This window comes from Aotus nancymaae, unplaced genomic scaffold, assembly GCF_030222135.1.
Source record: "Aotus nancymaae isolate 86718 unplaced genomic scaffold, 86718_ANA_hifiasm-v0.15.2.pri h1tg000057l, whole genome shotgun sequence".
Classification (NCBI taxonomy): domain Eukaryota; kingdom Metazoa; phylum Chordata; class Mammalia; order Primates; family Aotidae; genus Aotus; species Aotus nancymaae.
The window spans coordinates 14,873,494-14,882,477 of NW_026988471.1; the positions used below are offsets into that span (position 1 = coordinate 14,873,494).

General features: G+C 46.1%; 1 pseudogene; it reads right to left on the reverse strand.

Moving 5' to 3' along the window:
• Positions 1-6,290: 6,290 nt before the first annotated feature.
• Positions 6,291-6,713, reverse strand: LOC105707771 (small nuclear ribonucleoprotein E-like; annotated as a pseudogene).
• Positions 6,714-8,984: the final 2,271 nt, after the last annotated feature.

The window sequence follows — 8,984 nt, forward strand, 5'->3', positions numbered from 1 at the left end:
CTGGGCCTGAGAACGTAGGTGCTCCAGGTTGGAGAAGGAGGATGGGGTGCTCCAGGGAGGACGTTTCCAAGGAACAAATGGAAGACAGAGCTGGTTCTGTGTTTGAAGGCACTCATCACAATACTGAGGAGGCTAAGTGCAGTGACTCACGCCTGTAATCCCAGCACTTCCGGAGGCTGAGGGAGCAGATCTCCTGAGGTCAGGAATTTGAGACCAGCTTGGCCAACATGGTGAAACCCATCTCTACTAAGAATACAAGAATTACCCGGGTGTGGTGGCAGGTGCCTATAATCCCAGCTACTCAGGAGGCTGAAGCAGGAGAATCGCTCAAACCTGGGAGGCAGAGGCTGCAATGAGCCAAGACTGTGCCACTGTACTCCAGCCTGGATGACAGAGTGAGACTGTGTCTCAAAAAAAAAAAAAAAAAACGGTACTGAAGAAATACAGTTCCACTGAGGGGTGGGAGGGGAATTAGAGATAGATACATAGAAAACTAAGTAAACAATATTTATTAATTGCAAAAAAAAAAAGTAGTACTAGACAAGAAATACAATAGTAGAAAAAATGGCTCTATTCCAAATATATTAAAATAACGATGGTTTAGCCAAATGAATAGAATATATTGGGGGGAAATATATGTGGCTAAGCTGTTAGGGCAAGAGTAAGAGGCATAAAATCTCATCCACCACGCCAAGAAGTCAAAACGCAAAAACCTAAAAGTAGTAGATCAAGAAATGGTAATATAAGCCTCGTGTTTAGACTGAGGGAGGTAAACAGCAGTACACAGCTGAAGGGAATAATCGCCATTGCCTCCAGGGAGCGGGAATCCGGAGAGAAGTCTGGGGCCTTAGATTGCTAATTGTCATCAAAAGCCAACACTCTCTGGTTTTTAAACTATCTGTAAATATCCCTTAGACCTGATAAAATTCAATTTAAGAAATTGTAGGGAAAAAGTCCTGGGAGAACATGGCTACAAATTAAAACAGTAATTTCAACTTTATTTTCTCCCAGTTATTTGCACCGGTCCTGGGTTTTTCCGAGACCATTTATTACTTTCATAAAGAATAAAATAAATGAGTGAATAGATGCAGGTGAACATCCCATCCCATTGCTAATTCTCAATAAGGTGGAGGACAAGACTTTGAAAAGAAAGTAGGAACCAAGATGGAAAATGCCAGAGACGGGAGCTGCTGGCCAGGTTCCTGGCGCACAGCGTTCGAAGCAGCCTTCCCTTGGGAAGCCGCCGTGGAGTCATTCCAGGACAGCAGCTGTGGTTCGGGAGAGCCTGGTGCCTACTGACTCCTGTAAGGTTAGACCCCAACGGCCCCTCCCACACACACCACAATAATAACTAATATAAACACACAACACCAGGAAGCCTGGGTAAGTCCTGCTCTGGCTCGCAGGCTGCCTTCCACGCATGTGACATCATCTCTCAAAAACATCTCCCTTAACTTCAGTTCTCTGGACATCTCCCCTTTAGACGAGAAGTGAGAGGTGAAAGGAGGACAAAGTGAGTAAGAAGAAAAATAAGAAAGACTTAAGTGCTATTCTAAAGAGAACATTCCAGATGTGTCCAGGGGAAGAAGCAAAACGTAGGCTCTCTGCCCAAAGTATCTAATTGAATTTCAAAAAGAATTTGCATCCCCTGTTGACATAGAAGGCAGCAAAAGCTGAAAGAAGTCAAAGAATCTTTCTAGGTTCACCAGAGTTAGAATTTTTTTCTTTTTTTGAGACGGAGTCTGGTCGCCAGGCTGGAGTGCAGTGGCGCGATCTCGGCTCACTGCAACCTCCACCTCCTGGGTTCAAACGATTCTCCTGGTTCAGCCTCCTGAGTAGCTGACCCAAAGTCAGAATTTGAACCCAGTACTCCTCCCTTTTTCCTTTCTTCGTTCCATCCTTCCTTTTCCTTATTTATTTATTTATTGCCTTCAAAAATATTTATATAGCACCTCAGCACAACACTAAACACTGGCCTGGGGCTTCATGAAACTTCCATCTAGTGGGAAGGATGGAAAGTAAAATAAACAAATAAATGAGCAAATAGTTTCAAATGCTTGTCAGGGCTGTGAAGCAAATAAAACAGGGTAATGTGAAATACAGAAACTGAGCAGGCGTGACGGGGATACTTCAGCATAAGTGACGGGGGTACTTCAGCTTTCGAGGAAGCCAGATTTGAGCTGAAGGCTGGGTGACGAGCTGCCGCAAGTCGCCCAGGAGCAGTGCTTCAGGTGCAGAGAATAGTAACTGCGAAGACTGAGGAGAAACCGGGGAAGTCATCCAAACCTAAGCTGAGACCTGCTGGTGGGGAACTGATCACGTTGGTATGGCCGTGTGCCCTGTCCAACATGGGGTTCCGTGGGAAGCTGATTCTGAAATTGAGATTAGGGTACAGGAAGAATCTTTTGGGGGTGCTCTCGTGAGGAGTGAAGGGTGTGGGGCTGGGGAGAGGGAAGGAGGCATTGAACTGCGCTGAAGTCTCACGGCACTGGCACAAGGACGCTGACCTTGGCATCACAGACTCCATAGGGTTAAGAATGTGACAATCTCTGGGGTGCTGCAATTCTTATAAATTCAATCCTGGACTGGGCAAGGTGGCTCACATCTGTAATCCCAGCACTTTGGGAGGCCAAGGTGGGCAGATCATTTGAGGTCGGGAGTTCGAGACCAGCCTGACCTGCATGGTGAAACCCCAACTCTCCTAAAAATACAAAAAAAAAAGTTAGCCAGCCATGGTGGCTCATGCTTGTAATCCCAGCTACTTGGGAGGTTGAGGCAGGAAAATGGCTTGAACCCAGGAGGTGGAGGTTGCAGTGAGCCGAGATTGCGCCACTGCACTCCAGCCTGGGCAACAGAGTAAGACTGCGTCTGAAAAAAAAAAAATTCAATCTGGGGCCTGATGCCTTTTCTGCCCTCAAGTTGTGAGAGATAATGGTCTCTTTGTATGCTACCAAGGAGGTCCTCTGGCCGCCACACGTGACCTTCATGATTAATCACTCTCAGCCTTCCAGTCTTTCTCAAATGTATGGATGGTTCTCAGCAACAGCCACCTGCCTCCATTGTTCTCCCTCCTTACCAGCCTTTCCAACTCCTGAGGTCTTGCACCTCCTGTGTATTCCTTTCCATAGTTGTTCCACCCAAGTGTATCATGGAAGTTTTTACCAATTGCACAGCATGTGTGGGACAATCAGTCCTTCACTGCCACAAGAGATGGGGTCCTTACGGTCAACTGGCTGGTGACTGATCGAACTTCAAAATCCCATACACAGTCTGCTTCCTCAAACTCTTCCTGGCACCAACATCTCTGAGCTGGAGATGGAGGTGCAGTAAGTTTATAGGGAACATCCTCTGAACTAACCCCTTCAGAGGAGTGAAGAATTTTATCCCGGGTGCGGTGGCTCATGCCTGTAATCCCAGCACTTTGGGAGGCCCATTGGGTGAATCACTTAAGGTCAGGAGTTCGAGACCAGCCTGGTCAACATGGAGAAACCTCATCTCTACTAAAAATACAAAAATTAGCCAGGCATGGTGGTGCGCACCTGTAATCCCAGCTACTTGGGAGGCTGAGGTAGGAGAATCGCTTAAACCGGGGAGGCGGAGGTTGACGAGATGGTACTACTGCACTCCCACCTGGGTGACAGAGCAAGACTCCATCTCAAAAAAGAAAGAAAGAAAGAAAGTGTGGCCAGAAGCAGTTTAATACGGAAGCCCTCACAACAGCCTCAGCCAGCCTCATAAGGGTCAGAGCTCTGGAGCCGGGTGGCACTTTGAACTTGTCCCAAACTGAAGCACCGAAGGGCTAAGCTTTTGTTCCCCCACATCAGTCAATCATGAGATCCCGCTGCCCCACTGGAGGGGCTGCATGGCAGCTGCTTTCAGCTAAAGATAGTGTGCAGGGAGGGACTCAGCGGAACCTCCGCCAACCTTGTGCACTTCAGCAGGCGAAGCTGCAGTGGCCGGGGGAGTCCTGCCTTGGCTCTGCAGGGGCACGTGGGGAGTGCGCCGGGACAGCCACCACAGCCTCACTTCCATGCTTCTACCGCAAACAGCAATTAGCGTCTTTTCTTGGGACACTCATAGAATCAACATCTGGAGACCACGAGCCTGAGACCCATTACAAGTAGCAAAAGAATTTGGACAGGATGCATTTAATCTTGAGTTAATGGTACAACGCTCAGCCAAGATAAACTTCTCAGCCTCAACATATTTTATTTTGAAAAAATGTTATTGTCAGGTACAAGGGAAATTCCTCCTTACTTAGGGGGCTGTGCCAGATGACATAAGCACTGGAGGGACCATTCATCTGGTGTGTTATCTTTTTCATCTGAGCGGGTCTTTCCTCCACCGACCCATCTCCCAAAAAGCTGGCCACAGTTCCTAAGTAATTCTAGCCCCTGACAGCTGCAGGAAAGAAAAGAATTGTGACTTGAAAACAGACATTTCTGGGGCTGGACGCAGTGGCTCATGCCTGTAATCCCAACACTTTGGGAGGCTGAGGAGGAAGGATCACTTGAGGTCAAAACTTCATCCCTACTAAAAATACAAAAATTAGTCAAGCATAGTAGCACGTACTTGTAGGGCAGCGAAGGGTTGGAGTGAGTCAAAATCCCACCATGCACTCCAGCCTGGGCCACAGAGCGAGACCCTATAGAGCCGGGGAGAGAGAGAGAGAGAGAGAGAGACATTTTTGGATGTCATGTTTCCAAACACCAAATACATTGGATTTCCCCTTTCTTCTCCCATACCTTCCCCGCTCTGAGTGGAAATCAAATGGGGAATTAAAGGGAGCACTTGGAGTCTGATTTCCAATCCTTACATTTTTATTGAGCACCTACTATGTGGCCAATGCGTTGGTAGTTATTAATAATAATAACCACCACCATTCACTGCCTATTATGGGCCAAGTACTGTGCAGATATTACTTTGCATACTTATAAGGATGATAAAGATTAGATGAATGTTAAAATTATTCCATTTGTCTCAGAGGGAAAATGGGGGCTCAACTAGATTAACCAATCTGATCAAGTCAGTGATGAAACCAACCCATGATAAAAGAGTTCAGTTTTAAAAAGCTCAAGGGCTTCCCATCTATCATAGAGTCTAGTAAATAGAAAGAACCCAATAAATGCATTTGAATGCATTTTGAAGTCTGATTGAGCCGTTTAGGCTAAACAGCAGGGTGGGCATGGGGGCAGCGGCCCACAGCCACGGGGCATACCGTCTGACATCGCAACCAGCTTCTCAGAAAGGCCCGGCACTGTCAGTGACCTTGGGAGAGTCACCGTCAGTCCAAGCTTGGAATTTCTACTGGCAGGACAGGCAGTTCACGCCCAGAAAAGGGTCTGCCTCTTGGTCCAGAGCTTTCAGTCCTCTGCCCCAGGGAAGCTGTGGGTGGCCGGTGTGCTTCCCATTTGCACAGAAACAGGAGGCCTTGGCAGTGCCTTCTGTGGGAGCGTTCCTTCAGGGTTGGGATCGGCCAAGGATAGGACAGAACTGGCCGGAGAGAGCACCCTAGAGCTCACCTGCATCACGGAATCTCAAAGAGCTAGACGTCAGTACCAGGGCAGAGACTTCCAGGGCAGGCCTTCTCCAAATCCACTGTTCTTCTTGCTCCCTACTTCCTACTGTGTCTACACCAGAAATCAGGGAGGAGCGTTGTACTCTAGTGGAGGGAAGCCAAGCTTTGAAGTCAGAAGGGCTGAGCGGGAATGCTGGGTCTCCAGCTGGACGACCTTGGGTAAGTTTCTTAGCTTCTCCTAGCCTTGGTTTTCTCATTTGTAAAATGGAGCTAGTAATCAGAACACCAGAGAGATTATTCTGAGAAATAAACTATATTGCAGCTGTAAAGATGCTGGCCCTTACTATTTGAAAATAAATTTCCAGCCTGGCCAACTGGTGAAACTCCGTCTCTACTAAAACTACAAAATTAGTACAGTGTGGTGGCGCATGCATATAGTCCCAGATACTTGGGAGACTGAGGCAGGAGAATCAGTTGAGGTTGCAGTGAGCCAAGATCGCACCACTGCCCTCCACCCTGGGCAACAGAGTGAGACTCCGTCTCAAAATAAATAAATAAATACATAAACAAACAAACAAATAAATAAATCTACTTTACATCTGTTTTCCCCGTCTCAAAGATGTGTGATTATTCCTGCACAGATGTGTGACTATTCCGATTCATTTATTTATTTATTTTTATTTTTATTTTTTCAACGTAAATTTTTTAATACAAACAATCCCATAGCATTTATTGACATCTTGTTTTTTTTTGTTTGGTTTTTTTTTTGACATCTTGTAATAACATAAGGGTAATCAAAACAATATGAATAAATGTTCACATTGGACAAAGGACATCTAAAAGCAAAATGTATCCTTCTCAACAATTTCTCACTTCACTGATCATTTCTAGTTGGAGACACTTTGTAGCAGAGTAATATTATCTCCTTTTAGCATGATCCGATCCAGTTGTTTTCTTGACTTTGTTTTAGAATGAATCTCTTCTGCATCATCTAATACAAGGTTCATAGACTCATCAAAACCAATGATACAGCCTTCCATCCGCGTATTCACTTGCTCATAGAGCCACACCTGAATCCACGATCTATTTTGTAAATATCAGAAGATGAGGTTGATGGGCTGCACCATAACCTTCTGCACTTTCTGGCCTTGGCCACGGTACACCATGGTGGAATTTCACAAAGAGCACACTCGCACGCTGCCTCTGAGAGCAACTTCCTATTCATTTATTTTTATCTGTCCTTAGTCTAAAAACAATTTAAGGCAGCTGATTTAACAACAAGACCAAAAGAAAAAGATCTCTCTCCCCTGTAATCCCCGCTCTCAAACACTTAATGCAGGTGGCTATGTCACGTCGAAGGAGTGCGAAGTAAGAGAAGTGTGAGACATACATTTAGCAGGTAGTGTATCAGGCATGGGAGACTAAGAAGGGACAAATGTCCGCCTTCACGGAACCCACGATCAAAGATGGCACACAGTCTGTGAGCCATTCCATGCTGGCTTTCAATCCTTTAAGTTCTTTCTTTCTTTTTTTCAGATGGAGTCTCGCTCTGTCGCCCTCCAACTCCCAGGTTCAAGCGATTCTCCTGCCTCAGCCTCCTGAGTAGCTGGGATTACAGGCCCTCACTACCACATCCAGCTAATTTTTTGTATTTTGTTGTTGTTGTTTATGTGAATTTTTTTTTCTTTTTTTTTTAATTGTATTTTAGGTTCTGGGGTACATGTGCAGATCATGCAGGATTGTTGCATAGGTACATACATGCCAATGTGGTTTTCTGCCTCCATCCCCCCATTACCCATACTATATCTGGCAGTTCTCCCCATGTTATTCCTCCCAAATCTCCCCACCTCCCCGCTGTCCCTCCCCTAGCCACCCCCAACAGACCCCAGTGTGTGATGTTCCCCTCCCTGTGTCCACATGTTCTCATTGTTCAACACCCGCCTATGAGTGAGAACATGTGGTGTTTGATTTTCTGTTCTTGTGTCAGTTTGCTGAGAATTATGGTTTCCAGATTTATCCATGTGCCTACAAAGGACACAAACTCATCATTTTTTTATGGCTGCATAGTATTCCGTGGTGTATATGTGCCACATTTTCTTTGTCCAGTCTATCATCAATGGGCATTTGGGTTGGTTCCAGGTCTTTGCTATTGTAAACAGTGCCGCTATGAACATACATGTGCATGTGTCCTTATAATAGAATGATTTATAATCCTTTGGGTATATCCCCAGTAATAGGATTGCTGGGTCAAATGGAATTTCTATTTCTAGGTCCTTGAGGAAGCACCACACTGTCTTCCACAATGGTTGAACTAGTTTACACTCCCACCAACAGTGTAAAAGTGTTCCTATTTCTCCACACCCTCTCCAGCATCTGTTGTCTCCAGATTTTTTAATGATCGCCATTCTAACTGGTGTGAGGTGGTATCTTAATGTAGTTTAGATTTGCATTTCTCTAATAATCAGTGATGATGAGCATTTTTTCATATGTTTGTTGGCCTCATATTTTTTGCATTTGTAGTAGAGATGGGGTTTCACCATGTTGCCCAGGCTGGTCTTGAACTCCTCGGCTCAGACAATCTGCCCACCTCAGCCTCTTAAAGTACTAGGATTATAGGCATGAGCCACCATGCCTGGCCGCTACTTAATACTTCTAGGGCCAATCTACTTCACCGTGGCCCCTCGGCCATGACTAGCCTGGGCCCTCTTTCTCTCTCGTCTGGATGTCTGCGTCTTAACTGGTTGCCTGCAGTCTTGTCTTCCAACCCTTTCCGTACACCGTAGTCTGTGCACACGGCTCAGTTTCTCTGCCTAAACTTTCAGTGGCTTCCCAGGAACCTGGGAAAAAGCTTAGCATGGCTCAGAAGACCTTGCTTCTCTCTCCTGGGTCCATTCCATTCCCACTTTCCAGCTCCTCTTCCCTCCATATTGAACTTCTCTCCTGAATGTGCCACTTTTTCCGTTTTCAGTGCTCTTCCTTAAGCCAGGAACTTTCTTCATGTAACTCAGCTTGGCGGTCACTTCATCCATTTCATTCATTTATTCACTCGGGATTGACTGAGTGCCCACTGTATTCTGAAAGATGTGCTATATTCTAGTAGGGAGACAGCCAAGAAACAGGTGCACATGTTAACACGTGACAAATCTAATGTCCGTTAATTTGGGTATGGTACGCAGGGAACACGGAAGTGAGGGAGTTGGTCACGAAAAGAAGAATGGGAGGGACGCAGATGTTCAAGGCTGGGGGAAATACGTGCGAAACCTCTGTGGGAATAAAGCCGGAGTGTGGAGGAAACAGCAAGTCATCCCGAGGGGCTGGAGCAGAGAGAGAGGGGTCAGTGGTGAGGAATGAAGTCTGAGAGGAGGCCTGGGGCGCTTGTGGACTGCCTGACCGTTCCCCACCACTCTCTCCAGCTCTGATCTCAAGGGCAGCCTGTATTTTTCCAATTCTTCTGCTTGGCACTCTG